Raw genomic sequence first — 15,204 nt, 5'->3', positions numbered from 1 at the left:
GAGGTGCAGGAGGGCTTGGGGCTGGGTGGGTGAGGGGCGGGGGACTTGGAGCTCTTTAGTCCACTTGCAGGGCAGCTCTTGGATCAGGTCCTGGTTATGCCCCCTGGCCTGCCCTGCCCCTGACAGGAGACATGAGGAAGCCAGGGATGAAAGGGTCAGTCTGTAGGAACACAGTCGTGGGGAGAGGCAGACCCAGCTCACATGAAGATCTGACCCGAGGCGGGTGGTGATCAGAGCTGGAAGAGAAGGGAAAGGCAGCTGGGGGCGGTGGGGGGATGGAATCCCAGGGGACTCCCTGGAGGAGACAGTCTTGGAGGCGTGGTAGGATGCTGATGGGCAGAGAGGGAGTCACACATATCAGGAGGAGGGATGGCAGGCGTAGAGTGTGGAGGCTGGACAAAGGGGGGTCTGCACAGTTACACTGCTGAGGACCACAACTGCCTTCCTTCACTGTGACCCCAGGTTCCTGCAGGGTGAGCATGCTGGCAGATGGAAGGTCAGAGCAGGGGCTGGGTCCATGGCAGCATTGCTGAGTGCTGTTCCAGGCAGCCTGGGAAAGGCCCTGGCCACACCTTGCACCCCTCTGTGCTCCCCACCCACGCCCTTCTCATGCCTAACTGCTTTGCCCTCCTCTCCCACCCTCCCTCTCTTCTTTCCTTATCTCTCTCTGATTGTTCCCTTTATTTTCTTTTCAGGCCTCAGCACTTTTCCTGGAAGGCAACAGCTGGGCTGCTGGAGTCACCGAGGAAGTATTTTTTTGGTTGCATCACCCATTCCCCTTCTCTATGAAAATTGGTGCCATTATTGCTAACTGATGGACGGATGGTGAGATATCTATCTCCTTGCCTCCTTCTTTCCTCCCTCTCTCTGGGCTCTGCCCTGAGGCATTTGGGAAAGACAGGGCAGTCAGACGGCAGCCATGGAGAGAGGGTGGTAAGTGGGGAGGACTTTTGTATCAGGTGTGGGCAGCTGGGGCCCTCGGTATCATCATTAACCCCATTTTACAGATGAGGAGACTGAGTCCCATGATCACCCAGATATGATAATAACGACAATGTTAACATTAGCCATAAGAGTTAGCATTGAAGGCACGCTGGCTGCGTGCCAGGCGCTGTGCTAGACACTTCACATGCAATGAACCTGGGAGGCAGATCCTTTACGGCAACATTGCACACAGCGGAAAACTGAGGCTCAGAGAAGGGAAGTCACTAGGCAAGCTACTGTCACACAGCCAGGCCAGCGGAGTGGCAACATCCACTCATGCATCCGTACATGGCCACTGTGTCAGCTGCGCGCCTTCTCCACTCCGCAGCCAGCTGGAGTGTGGCGGGGCTGAGACCTGAACCCACATCTGTCCACGTTCTCACTCCAAGGCTGGGTTCTACTCCCATGCTGACAGAAAAGAACCTTCAACAGTGGTTCTAGCCACAGCAAGACCCAGCCCGATCCTGGCCCCAGTGTGTGGCTGAGGGGGACAGAGAGCCAGGCCCAGCTTGTCTCAGCCTCTGGCCTGACCTCTTTGGGCCTCAGAGACTCTGCTATGAAAGGGGAGCCCTAGGTAGGATAAATGAGGCCCCTAGGACCACACTGACTCAGCCATGATGGCCCAGGGCACACGCATTTCCCAAGGGTCACCCCTTGTTCACCCTGTACTCCAGGGCTGGAGACTTCAGGCAGGCTCCTGATCTTCTGGGACCCCAGTCTCCTCCCTGCTGCCCTGCTAAACAGAGTTCCGAAGGATAGAGACAATAGGAACCCAGGCCTTGGTCTCAAAGCTGCAGCCACACACCCCAGTGGCCTCCGGGCATCCTGTACACACATCCCAGAACCCCTCAGCTCTGCACGTGCCATTGTGGGTCCTGCTGTGGAACCCCAAGTCCAAACATAGGGAAGTGCCTTTCAGACACATCCAAAAAATGACCCTTGATCCTCCAAGCTAAGAGAGACCGTTCGGACTAGACACAGCGGTGACACAAGCAAGCAGTCTGTATCATCTGCAAACCCACAGCTGTCCTTGGCTGCGTCATATAAATGTGTTTTAATAGGAACACACACGGTCACATAAATGGGAATGTTCTAAGCAAATGTGTGGCCTATGTGAATGTTCATAAATTCAGCTGTTGGGTGTTGACGCCTGTGTACAATGTAAATGCCCATTCTTTGGTAAGACAGAGGACTTTATGAAAGATCCATGTGGCTGATGGAAATACACACACGTGCGGTCAGCGGAAACACCTGTGTATAGTACAAATGTAAGTCTGAGACAGATACTCACGTGAACCTGTAATATGGGATGGGCCATCAGAGATGGAAGTAATCATGGAGAAACAACAAGGTCATTTGCACCCAGAGACCAGGAAAGCAAAGATTTGGGGGTACCATGTATAAAGAAGAGAGCGATTTGGAGGAGGAAAGGGGTGCAGGAAGGAGCTGCAGGGTAGGGCGCTCTGACTTCTGGGTCAGGGTAGAAAGCTGGGTCAGCTGGGGCTGGGGGTACTGGGGATGTTCTCTAGCTGGAGGGCAGAAACCAAGGGAACCCAGAGGGCAGTTAGGGGCTCTGGGATCCAGTGTGGCAGGCAGGACTCTTGCCGAGGCTGCACTACCACAGGCCGCCCCCGGAGTGGGGCGTCCCCAACACTGCTCATGGCTGGGCAGGCGATGGCCACCGAGGGGAGGGTGCAGATAATGGAAGGGTGGAGACCTTTCCGCCCCACTCCTACCACCAACTCTATCACCCCAGGGGGTGGCTGTGGCAAAACAGAACTCGAGTGCCAGCAAGTTAGGTCCAGGTCCACCCAGCCACTGGGTAACTCTGACCGGTGGCCCCCAAATCCTCAGCCTCAGCCTTCTCATGTGGAAAAGCGGAGAGGAGATAAATACCGCCCACACGTTCTCACATGCGCTCAGAGGTAAAACGGCTTTGCAAACTGTAAAGCGGTGAACAATGTGAGGTGAAGGTGCTTGGCTGGCTGTGGGGCTTTGTTGCCAATTAACAGGCACCGGGGCAGCCGATTTGATGTCTACGCGTGGTGTGTGAGCGTGTGCACAGCATGTGCGCGTGCGTGTGTGTGTGCGTGTGTGTGTGTGTGTGTGTGTGTGTGTGTGTATGTATTTAAGACTCGAGGCTCTCAGAGACTACGCCACGGAGGTTTGGAGTGAGGGGGAAGAGAAGAAATAATCTTAAAAGCAAAAAAAAAAGTATTATGTGTCAAAAGGAGTGAGGAGGCTTAAATGGCTCCCAGGTGGGACACAGAATAAAATAGTCCTTGCTATTATTTTTTGATTGTCTCCATGCAGGGAAGACTGGCAGAGGGTCGCCATAGCAACCCCGGGCATCCGGCATCGGGCAGCCTGGACCCCACAGGTTTGTCTGGGCTGGGTAGTGTGAGTCAGCCCATCAGAACCCAGAGGCCAGGGCTGGGTTCCATCTAGGCAGGACCCTTGTCGTGAACTCCCGCTCCCTCCTGATCTGTAAGCCACATCTGCAGTGGGGATGAGGACAGACTAGAGTTGCCCAGTAGAGGGGCTAGGCCAGGCTGGGGCTGGAGGCTGCATCCAAAAATAGAGACTCTCAAGATGGGGATGCGGTGACGGTGGGGGCTGAAGGTATGCTGGAGGCTGTGAGGAAGTCGTGCAGGGTGGCCACAGAGGGCAGAGGCTGTATATGGCTAACACAGATGACGGGCTAAGGACTGGGAGGTGGGGTATGGGAAAGAGGGGGTGGGAGAGTCTGGGCTCCAGCGTGGACAGGGCACTGTGTAGAGGCGTGGGTGTGGTGGCTCTCCCAAGCCCATCCCTCAGCCTCTACTACTGTAGGGCAAGTAGACATTTCAGAGGCTTGGCCTAGGTGGATCTGGCCTCCCTGGTGGGCTTCGAAGGCAGGGGTCAGGCAGCAAAGGAGAGTAGAGAAGGAACATCCTGATTGGAAAAAAGCAGCAATGGCAGAGTCATGCATTTGGGTGCACACGCAGAGGCCACTTTGGATGGAAACGGCCCTGCAGGGAGAGAGTTCTCCCTTGTGGAAAGGTAGCTGTGAGCTTGCGGTCTGTTTTCACTGCTGTATTCCAGAACCTGCCATTCAAGAAATATTTTTTGAATAAATGAATGAATGACAGAAGCCTGAATGAACAGTGCTCAGAAAGCTACATGGAAGCTCTAAGGAGGCGTTCACATTCTCTTTCTGGTAAGTTGCAGGCTGCATTAGAAATAGGCACGTGACTGATACCAAACTGACCTAAAAATAGCAAATAGCAAAGTCACTGGCCTAGGAGGCCAGAGAATCTTAACACCAGGTGGCCCAGGGCATACCCAGAGCTTCTGGCAATGCACATCTGGAAAAAGTGGTAACAGTTCCTTCTGGTCAAATGACAAAAGCCTAAATTTGTATCACGTAGTAGCCGATCATAGTCAATTTCTACCTAGAGGGCGCTACATTGGACCTAGGTGTTCAGAGTTCCTTAAGTCATGCTCTGAATGAATAAGCAACGATTCCGAAGTATGTGAAGCTAGCCTCACAGTTTGAAGTCCTTGAAATCACACTTTCCAAACAGCTTCAAACGAAGGACAAGCTCATACAAACTCAAGGGTGCTTGATCAACGAGCAGCTCCAGCAAGTGAAGACATCACAGTCTGGGGCAGCGCATGGCTGACCCCTTTACCTGTTGAACTAGCTGCTTTTGCCCTTGTTTCCAGGGAAAGGGACTCTAGAGGAATTGGGGATTTAGTGCTCTTGAGGTTTGGGGTTTTGGGTCTCTGGGTTTGGCCAGGCCCTTAGGGACTGTGGGCTGAGGTTGAGCCATGTCTCAAACTCTGGAGAAGTCAAGACAGGCCACAGAGTGGAACATCCAGAATCTACATCCCACTCATGCCAGGGCCCTGTTCCATTCACTGTCCGAGCAGACGCCACCCTACGAAGGTCCAAGGGACTCCTGAAAAGCAGGCACGAACAAACCAGAGTTAGTGCAAGGGCACGCTGTGGACCCACCATCTTTGGCAAGACCTTTTGCTTTCTCTCTGAATCACAGAATCAATGGGATAGAGCATGCCTCACAGGGCCACTATCGGGATCGAATAAGATGACGGGTACCGAAGTGCCTCCTTAACAATAAAGTGACACAAAAAGTTACTACTACGGTATTCTTGCTGCTATTATTGATTCAATGGGTAGAAGGGGGTTCCTTTCCGGGAGTCCCTGGGGACTTGGAAGCGTTTCTGGGGCTTCCAGGGGGATCCCCTCTCTGCACTATGAAATTTTGACTGACAGCTCTTCCCTCTTCCTGAGCAACTCCAACATCTCTTACCTACAGCTGCAGCTGGGGAAGGAGTGTGTATGTGTGTGTGTGTGTGTGTGCTCGCGCGCGCACGTGCGTGCTGCTAGAACACGGAAATCACATTTCCCTGTGTCAACATATCCTCCAGATGATGTCTGTCACTCACACCCACTCCAGACGTACCCCACCTCTAAGCTGTTGCTCCTGCTGTTCTCCACCTGGAACCGGCTCCCATCTCTGCCCAGCTAAGTGATTCAGGGTCCAGCTTCCATTCCTCCATCACCAGGGAGTCCGCCTGGATTTTTCCAGCCCAGTGGTGTCAATGGCTGGCACACTGGGGGAGGAGGGAAGGAAACTGGGCTTAACCTACAGCCTGTCTGGGCTGTGCCATGGCTGGTGACCAGTGAGCCTTCCTGGAGGGAGTGTGCCTCTGTTGCCCCACCTGGCTTTTGTCTGTCTCCTTCCCGGACTGTGAACTATTGCCAGGGAGTACATGGTTTGACCTCAGGGCCCAGCCCAGTGGGTGTGAGGCGACGCAGGGTGGATGGATCAGGTCTCCTACTTGAGCCACCTCACATTGGGGAGGGGGAAATCCAGGTTGGCAAAGAAGCTCTCAGAACTCCGATGTCAAAGGTGGGGACAGGGACCTAGGCCAACTCTAATTTGGGGAGACTGAGGCCCAAAGAGGAAAAACGGCTTACCCAAGGTCACACAGCCTTGTGGTTTCGGACTCAAGGTTGACAGTTAAGGTGGCTCGGGACTCCAGGGGTCTCGAGGCCCCACCTGCTACTCCAGGTTCACGTGGGCTCAAATGACCCCAAAGAACTTAGTCCCTGTTCCTGCCCGCTGTCCTCTCCTCACCAGGCTTTGGCTACTCGTCTTGAACTGACCTGAGACTCTAGCACAGACCTGTGGCCCCAGCCAGGGAGGATGGTGGCTTCCTGAGGAACGAGGGAAGTTGCTGAGTGACAGGGGCGTCCCCAGCCTGGTGGGCCATCCAGACCACCCCAGGCCCTCCTGGTATTGAATGGAACATTTATTGAGTGGAATTGAATTAACTGTTCGATTGCAGGCGATGTAATTTGATCTGGATTTTATGAAGCCCTTAATAAAGTCAAGGGATTACTGGTATCTGCTGCTTTTTCATCTGTTAAACCAGGCACTGGGCGGGGGGCAGGTTGCTCAGCTGGGAGTGAGGGTGTCCATCCGTGCTTCCTGCCTTAGCCGCCACCATGCCACGTGCCCCTGGGGAAGCTGCTACTTGTCTCTACTCCAGAAGCAAAAGTCTTCCTGCTTAAGGTAGGGAGTGCCCATCAACCCAGACAGTCCATCCAAAAGAGATGGCTCGTAAAGGAAGGGAGGTTGGATCTCCTTGGAGCTGGGGGTGAAGGGGAAAACAGTAACATTTATTAGGCACCTTCTGTGTGCCCAGGTCCTGTTCCCTTTAGTTCACTGACTGTTCACAGCGTCCCTGCGTGCTAGCCACCTGTGATCATGAAGGGTTATGAACTAATATACCAATTTTCTTTCTCTTAGGCACTCCATTTGGAACTGCTGTTCTCTGTCCCCTTCAACATTAATTAGGTATGGCCATGTGACTTGCTTTGGCCAATGACATGTTAGTGGAAGTTACAAGTGTCACTTAAAAGAGAAGGCTTTAAGGCCCTGGGTGGCCTTGGCCATGCCTCTTCTTGCTACCCTGGTGACTGGATGCACAGGTCGAGATGGTGGGCACTTCCTCAGCCTGGGGTCCTCAGTGACAACGAGGAGCGGATATCCCATGCTTGGAATGGGGGTGAGAAATGACTGTGAGTTATTTGAAATCTCTGATTTTGAGGTTGTTTGTTACTGCAGCAAAACCTAGCCTCGCCTAACTGCTCCAGTGCCACTATTTTCTGGATAATGAAAGGGAGGCTCAGGAAGCTCCAGCAACTTGCTGGGGGAACCAGGGTGAGTGGGTGGCCAAGTTGTGTCAGTCTTAATCCATCAGATGCTAGGACCATGCTCTTTCCTCAGCAGAGGGGTCCTGGGGCTGCCTCAGGCTGGCTAGGTATGGTGAGAACCCAGCTGGTGGGGACTGAGGCTGGGGTCTCAGCACCTATTCCTCCCGATTTTCAACCCCTCACTGAGCACAGCGCCCCTGGAATCCTCACTGTGGCCCACTGGAGATGCTGGACGGGGGCCTTCAGTGAGTGAGAGGTGGAGGGAGGCAGGGGAAAAGACCTGGAGAGGTCGCGGAAAGGGCTGTGGGGCTGGACAGTGCTGGGTTCTAACCCTGGCCCTGCAGCCACCAGCCGAGTGATCTTGGGTGAGTTTCTGTCCTTTTCTGAGCCTCGGTCTTCTCATCCGGTGTCAAATGGAAATGATGCTACTCCCTGGTTATTGTGAACATAAAATGAGATGTGAAGATCTTGGCACAGAGTAGGGCTCAATACTTGAGCTCTGTAGCTATTGGAGGCTCCAGCCAGAGCCGAGGTGGCCCTGATCCTCTACCCTTCCCTTTCCTCTCTGCTCAAGGGCACAAAGCCAGACTTCACTCCTGCCTTCCCCAGACGCACCCTAAGGGAGGCTTGCCCGTTCGTCCCATGGGTGTCGACTCAGCCCCCAGGGGAGGGAAGAACAGCCATCCGTAACCCCATTTATAACTGGGGAATGGCAGTCCGGAGGGTCACACACCAAGGAAGCTCTGAGGGCCATGTCACAGTGCTGGCCTCCCTTCATGGCAGCTACGTTTTGCCAGGTCTGGAGGGGGACTTCCTGGAAGGAGGGCTGCTTGCGCCAGACGCAGCAGGTGAGGTTCCAGGAAGAGGAGCTGGAGAAGAATTAGAGATTCCATGGGGCCAGTTCAGCTGCCCATGTGGCCTGGATGGGGCCTGGGCTGGTTCGGCCCCAGCCCCCAACTGCCTACTGTCATTCATAGCCTTCTCCCTCCCATTCCACCCTCTCCTCTGCCAGGATAACCCCTCTCTACAAAGCCACCTCCCCAAACATGGCCATGCTGGGTCCCACCGCCACACCTCTACTTAGGGTGGGCACTCCTCTTAGGATCTGGAACGTGTCTACTCGCTCCTCCCTATGTCCCCAGCAGATGCCGGCGACCATGGCCTGAGTGACCACACCAGCAGCGGCTGCCATTCAAGGATAGCCACTCTGGCCTCCCCACCGGCTGCACACCACAGGAAACCTTCAAGGTAGGTGCCACCATCCCCATCTTACAGTTTGGAGAAACTGAGGCCTAAGGAGGTTCATTTGCCACGGGTAGGAAGAGACGGAGCCAGAGAAAGACCCAGGTCTGTCTGCCCCTGAGCCTGTGTTCTCAAACACCCAGCCCCAGCCCCTGGAGAGACAGGTGAGGCTGATGGGTGGATGCCACCGTCTCCTGCCTGCTCCTCACATCCTCCCAGCCTTCTCCTCTCCATTGCTCGCCTGTGTAGTTTCCTGTTCTCCAAGCAGCCTTCCACGTCCGCCCGGGCCACGTGGAGTTCCACTGCTGAGCTACTAAAGCCCAGTGGACTCGGGTTAGGGTGGACTCCTGCCCCTGCTGGGGCCCTGGGAGCAGGGCCTGCATCCTCTGCCCTCTGCTGCTTCCAGTGTGGCTACCCTCTCTGCTGGGCACTCAGGGGACAGGGCTGACTGTAAGGAACCCAGAAAGGGTGCAAAGAGTTGACTTGACTCTCAGGCAGGGTGCAGGGCTGTGTGTTTAAGGAAGAGGTTTACCCAAGGCCTGGACACTGAATCAGAGGGAACTCCAGACCCCACTTCGGCCCTGAACTGAGCTCTGGGGAGCTGAGGTCCCTGATCAACCCTCGCAGCCCCAGACAGCTCTGTGCCTCCCTCTTGCTCCCTCTGTCTGACTCTCTCTCCCTCCTTGCCTTTTCCCACCCCCTTCCCCTGCCCTTTTTCCCTTCCTAAAAAACACAGAGAAATGGGATTCTGAAGCCTACACCGCCTGCGAAGTGCGGTTCAGCCTCCCCAAAAGAGGAAATGCCAGCGCGGGTTCTCATGGCAACTCTGGCTCCTCCCCCCGCAGCCGCCCTGTGCCCATATGGTGAGGCGCGTGGCACCGGCTCAGCGGGGCCCTGGGTCTGGGGCTTGGCTGTAATGGGGGCCGTGTGAGTTCCCTCGGCTGCTCTGTCCAGCGCTCACCCTCCTAGGCACACGAGACCATCTCCTACAGGGACTCCCAGGCCCGTGCTCAGCCCTCCCAGGGTGCGGAGATGTGGGGTGACATTCAGGAGCTGCCCCAGCCTCAGTGGGGGGCTTTCTGTGGTCAGCAGCACTCTGGGGCAGCCTTTGAACTCTGCTCCCACTGGTAGAGGAAAGTGGGTTAGGCACCCTCTGCCCCCCCTTCCCTCTGCCTTTGTCCTTGACACATGCCCTGGACTTTGGGACTTCCATGTTAGGTGTGGAGGGATGGGGGAAACAGGAGTGCAGCCAGGAGCTGGTGTCTTTGTCCCTGGCAGTGGCACCCTGGCTGCCAGCCCCACCCCATCCCAAGCTACTGCACAGGTGCCTAGCTGTCCTGGTCGCTGAGCTGTGGAGTGAGGGAGCAGGGCGTGAGCCCTAGCCTTGGCTGAGCTGTCCCAGGACACTGCCCCTCATGCTCCTAAACTCTCCCCAGGCCCACCCCACCCAAGGCAGCTCCTACCAGCTGTGTGGACTCTTGGTTTTTGAGGACAGTTGACATCTCCATGACATATGAAATGGAAGCTGGTGCCAGGCAGGCTTGGGGACTGCAGGGATGGCAGCTGAGGAGCAAATCTTCTCAGGCTTGATACTCATCCTGCTCTTTTCCTAGGGCTCAGACAGAAGACAGACAGGGATGCCCGGGTCCCTGGCACTGCCTGGCTCCACCTCCCTTCCCGGACCTCAGAGTAGCTGCTTAGACCTCAGTCAGCCATGGCGCATCTTCAAAGAGCTGCCCTGGGTAAGCTAGGTGGAGCCAGGGCCGGGGGTGGGGAACGCAAGCCCCATGCCTGAGGGCAGTGACGGGTGGGGCCCACTCAGCGTTCACGAACGTGGCTCCTCCAGCAAGTGGGGCCATTCTCTCTGGGTGCGCTAAATGCCCAAACTCCCCATCCTGACCCCTCCTGCACATTCTCCATTTCAAACCCTTCTCCCCAGACATTCTCATGACTATCAGAATCAGGGAACCCCACAGGGGACAGGCTTGACCCCTGGGAGCACACAGATGGGGCCACAGAGGGTGAACGTTCTACAAGGTCACACAGCGAGTCTGGGGTGAAGCGGGGCCCCTACCTCCCTGCCCAGGGTCCTCTCCCAGGATCTCTAGCCGTCGACTGAAGGAAGGAGGGATGGATGTAGGGGGGCAGGGAGTAGAGATTCAGGAACAGATGGGCTTGGAGGCTCCTTGGCGGGGGCTTGAGGGAGGGGGAGGAGGCCCGGAGAAACTGGAGCTGTTACAAAGTTGCGAGTTAAAACATTCTTCACACTCCCGCCTCCTTTACTGTTCTGATGCACCAAGACGTGACAAAAATGTGTCAGATTTTTTAAAAACCACACACACACACAAATGCCAGTCCCCGTCTCTGCCGCCCGCCCAAGCTTGGGCCATCTGTTTCCCGGGGGTGGGAGGGGAGTGGGGCTTGGCAGTCAGCGCCATCACTCTGGATGCCCTCAACCCGAGGTCCGGACCAATGGCCTGGCTCAGAGACAGCCCCAGGTGACGGCGGGACGTCTAGGAAGGGGAGGGCTGTGACACTTCTCGCTCAGCAGCGCCGCCCGGCCCTGCCCACCCTGGAGTCCAGTGCTTGCCTGGCACCTCACACCGAGCTGGGCACTGGCCCTTCTCTCCACTTGCTGCACCTGGGGCCCTGTGTCTGGGAGAGCCCTCTCTGGGATTCCCAAAGCCCACCCTTGTAGTACAGATGGGAAACTGAGGCCCAGAGAGGCGAGGAGAGGCCAGGTACACAGGGAAACAGTCTGTGTGCATGCTTCACCCATTCACTCAGCAAACACGGAGCAGGCAGGCTCTGGTGCTGGTGCTGGGCACCCTTCTCACCGCATGTGGCTCCAGGAAAAGGGGACTCAGGGCAGAGCCGGCAGATGCAGGCCTGCTCTCCAGCAGCTCAAGGCCAGCGGAAGAAGACGAGCTGCGAGTAATAACAGGCTAACAAGCTGGGACTTCTAACAAAAGAATGGGGAAGAAGAGAAAGCTGGCGGGCCTGCAGTGGGGGCTGGAAGGAAATGAGGGTGACCAGTCGTCCCCATTTATCTGGATTGTCTGCTTTCAGCACTAAGAGTTCTGCATCCTAGGGGCCACCTCGGTCCTGGGCAAACCAGGTGACTCTCACCTGAAGGCTACTTTACGTTGAGGACCCTTGAGATGAGTCCTGAACATGAGGAAACCAACAATGTGAAGATCTGGTGGGGGCGGGGGCAACAGAAGAGCTGGAAGACGGAGCGAGGACATAGCGGGAGAAGGGAGGGGACAGGGTGGGGCGGGCAGATCACACAGGGCCTGTGGGCCCTGCAAGGGAGTGGGGATTTTATCTGGTCACAGGATTCCATTTTACTGTGGTCATTGAGTCAAATTAGAGAGCAGCTTGGTACATAGGTCACAGATTGTAGGGAATTTTAAAAATTCAGTAAGGCTAGAGGCCTGGAGGCAAGGGCAGTGGCTTGGGTACCTGGAGAAGCTGGTGGGGACTAGATCTGGCCAGGCCTCTGAGGCTTCCTCAGGGAGCTGGGACTTCAGCCGTAGGGCCTTGGGAGCTGCGGAAGGGTGTAAGCAGGGCTGGATGGGGTTAGAATCGAAAGGAAAAACCTTAAAGCTCCAGGCTAGTCACGGCTCTGTACAGGACCTTTCCTGCTGTCCCCAGAGCACCATCCACCACTGTCCCCACCCCCAAACCTTAGGGAGTCCTGTCATCTTCCAAGACCCAGCCTGAATGCCACCTCTTCTAAGAAGTCTTCCCCGGCTTGCTGAGAGAGACCAGTGTAACCATGCCCTACCTAGGACTCCTCCATCCAAGGACCCTCAAGCAGGGGTCTCAAGGGAGCCACGATGGCCACCCTTTCAGTTCCCACTGTGTCACAGCGGATCCTCAAGGCCATCTGACCAGAGCCATGTTCCAGGTGTGGACGTGGAGGCTCAGAGATGGGGTGTCATTAGCTTGAGACCACAGAGCAGTTGAAGTGTGAGGTCAGTTCAGAACCATGTTGCCTCTGAGTTCGGAGTCCCTGGGCTTCTGCCTACAGGAGTAGCTCGTGGGGAGAAACAAAGAGTGGGCAGCCACGTTCCCACAGGAACAGAGGAGTGGTCATTACCGTGGGCTGGATGGGCTAGGCGGTGGGGCGTGGCACCTGGCCGGGTGGGAGATTCATAATGGAAGTCTCCCAGATCAATTACTGTCTTACCAGGCAGCCTGACCTTGAAAGCTGGCATGTGGGAGAGGCCAGAGTGGGTGGGATTGGGCGGGGTGGGGCAGCCTAGAGCAGCTGCCAGCCTCCTCCAGCAGAGGGCACCCTGGGAACCAGGAGACCGCCTGGTAGACAGAAAAGGGGCGGGGCCTGACATCCTACCATCACAGCACATTCCTCTGTTTAAAATAGCGAAAGCCGTTAGAAGGCAATAAACCCTTCCCTACACTATGCTCCAGGAAGAGGTCGTCGGACCATTCTGAAGAGGAGGAGTTGGCACAGTTATTCTCCTCTCTGAGCCTCGATCTCCCTGCTGGCAAAATGGGGATCCTGGCCCCAGATCCATTCACCCTGTAGGGTTCGTTTGAGGCTTACGGTAAATAGGCCTAGAGATGGGTCCTGGGGCCATGTCCAGCCTGGAGTAGAGTCAAGGGTGTCCAGAGGGCCAGGTGGCCGTTTGGCCATGGTGACGTGTGGAGGGCTGCTGAGACCTCAGAGACCATTACTTCTGATTCCTCCCATGGCCGGGGTGATGATACTCAGCGCCAAGGGACTTTCTCAGGGGTGCTCTGAGATCCTGAGGGGAGGATGCCTGGCCTGGAGCCCCGCCCTTGCAGGCACCTCACGGGAGCCCGGGGGGGCAGCAGAGTCTCCCTTGCCCTCCCAAGGTGATCACGAGCAGATCCCCGAAATGGTTTGCAGCAACCGCTGGGTCCTATTCTCTGTACCAAGTGGGAGCAGGGATAGAGCCCTGGAGGAGGGTGACGTCTGCCTTCTGCTCCCTCAGTTTCCCTTTGTCAACATTTTCCCCTTAAACTCCTACCAATTAGAAATTCATTTGGGTTAGCAGATGAATTGAAGGACTTCATACACGTACAGTGTTTAGAATGGTGCCTTCCTGGCCTGGGTGGAAAGGCAGATAGTGGAGGCTGAGCAGCCTTCAAGGGCTGAGTCTGTCCCTAGTTTTCCCAGTGTCTGGTTTGGGAGCAGAGGAAGGCACAGAGGCAGGAATGAGACCCCCGCCTGGATCACAGGCCTCTTCCCAAGACAGGTGGGCGGGAGGGAGGGGGACGGGGAGGGCTGCGGCTGCGCCTGAGGCTGGGTACCTGCTCATCACAGTGCTGGGCACTGCAGGGAGAGTGTGGGGAGATGGGATGGCGTCAGGGGGTGATTGTGGGCAAACAGTGGAAAATGAGCCCTTCAGCTGGCAAATGAGTTTAACCGAAATGAGATGGGCAGAGGCTGTGATGAGGATGGCAATGCCGGGCAGAGGCGAGCCGATTTTCAAGCAGGCCTGTGTGGGCAGGCTGGGGTGGGCCAGCTTTGTCCCTTGCCCTCAGGAGCCAGCCAGGCTGCACAGACAGTGCCCGAGCCCCCAGACCCACCCCACGCCAAGAAGGCAGAGGTACCAAAGGGCCTTTGGATTGACAAGATCCCACAAGAGTGTGGGATGAAACTGAAGCAGGAGGGATTGTGGTCAGACTTGCAGGAGAAGTTCTTGGACAGCACGGGAGCACACAGGGAAGGCTGGGAAGTCCCGGGGACAAGCTGCCCCCACTTGCCTACCCTCCCAGAGGGGCGAGTCCCAGCTCTGCCTCAGGCAGCAAGCAGAGCCTCCTCACTGAGGGTATTCAGCTAGGGAAGACCTCCCAGGGGCAGTCCTCTCTTTGGGTCTCAGTTTGCATATCTATGAAATGGGAATGACAGTGCCTTGCCAGGTCATATGAAGCCCCCAGTGAGAGCTGGCACTGGACACTGTCTGTTTCCTGGGTTGGGCCACCACCCCTGAGAGGGCAGAAGGCAAGCCCTTCTCTGGCCCGAGGGCTCAAACGCTGCTGGGGAAACAGCCTGAAGCATGCCTCACAGCACCCCAGATCCTGTCCCCTTTCCCTCACTGATCGCCCTACCCTCTGCTGCTTTTTCCCTCCTGCCCTTCCCGGAGGGGCCTGAGCAAACATGGACCGAGTGGCCCACATCACACACAGGCACGGGCCAGCCCTCTACCTTTGCTGGGCCTCAGTTTCCCTGTCTGGACAAGGGCTGTGCCGACTCACAGGGTCTTGGATACTCCAGGGCTCATGTTCTGGAAGGGAGGATGCTGTCTCTGATTCCTCCTGTATCCTCATGGACCACTCCTGCCCAGGACACTGCCCACCCACCCCGCCCGACTCCCCTCCACCGGGGCTCCATGGCCTCCGAATGGGGCAAGAGAAGACAGTCGGTAGGTTGAGGCAAGAGCCACCTCCTGATTGAATTAGACCTTTTCTAGCTCCTTACCCCACTGATCCAGGAGGACACACATATGTGAGTGTGTGTGACCCTTGCCTGCACAGTTCTGGGGACCCCAATGCACAGCCCCAGGCAGGTAGGGTTAGCAGAGAGAAGACGTGGTACTGGCAGCTCATCCCCCACCCCCACCGCCTCAGCTGCCCCAGCTCCTGCCCAAGAGGCCTCTGAGCACTGGGTTGCAGCTTGGCCTGGCTGCAGGGAGTGAGAGAAGGGTGAGAGGGGGGAAGGATGAGGTTGGCTGGGGCCCTTGGGGACAAGGAGG

General features: G+C 56.4%; 1 protein-coding gene across 5 annotated transcripts in view; it reads right to left on the bottom strand.

The window, feature by feature from the left end:
- The window catches only part of LINGO1 (leucine rich repeat and Ig domain containing 1), a 206,601-nt gene that overhangs the window by 34,571 nt on the left and 156,826 nt on the right, over nt 1-15,204 (bottom strand). The gene's annotated exons all lie outside the window — the stretch shown is intronic.

The sequence above is a fragment of the Sapajus apella genome, unplaced genomic scaffold, assembly GCF_009761245.1.
Source record: "Sapajus apella isolate SASKATOON/1434 unplaced genomic scaffold, GSC_monkey_1.0 scaffold168, whole genome shotgun sequence".
In the NCBI taxonomy this organism is placed as follows: domain Eukaryota; kingdom Metazoa; phylum Chordata; class Mammalia; order Primates; family Cebidae; genus Sapajus; species Sapajus apella.
Note: the sequence above shows the minus strand (reverse complement) of the source record. Positions and strands in the feature narration are given on the sequence as shown.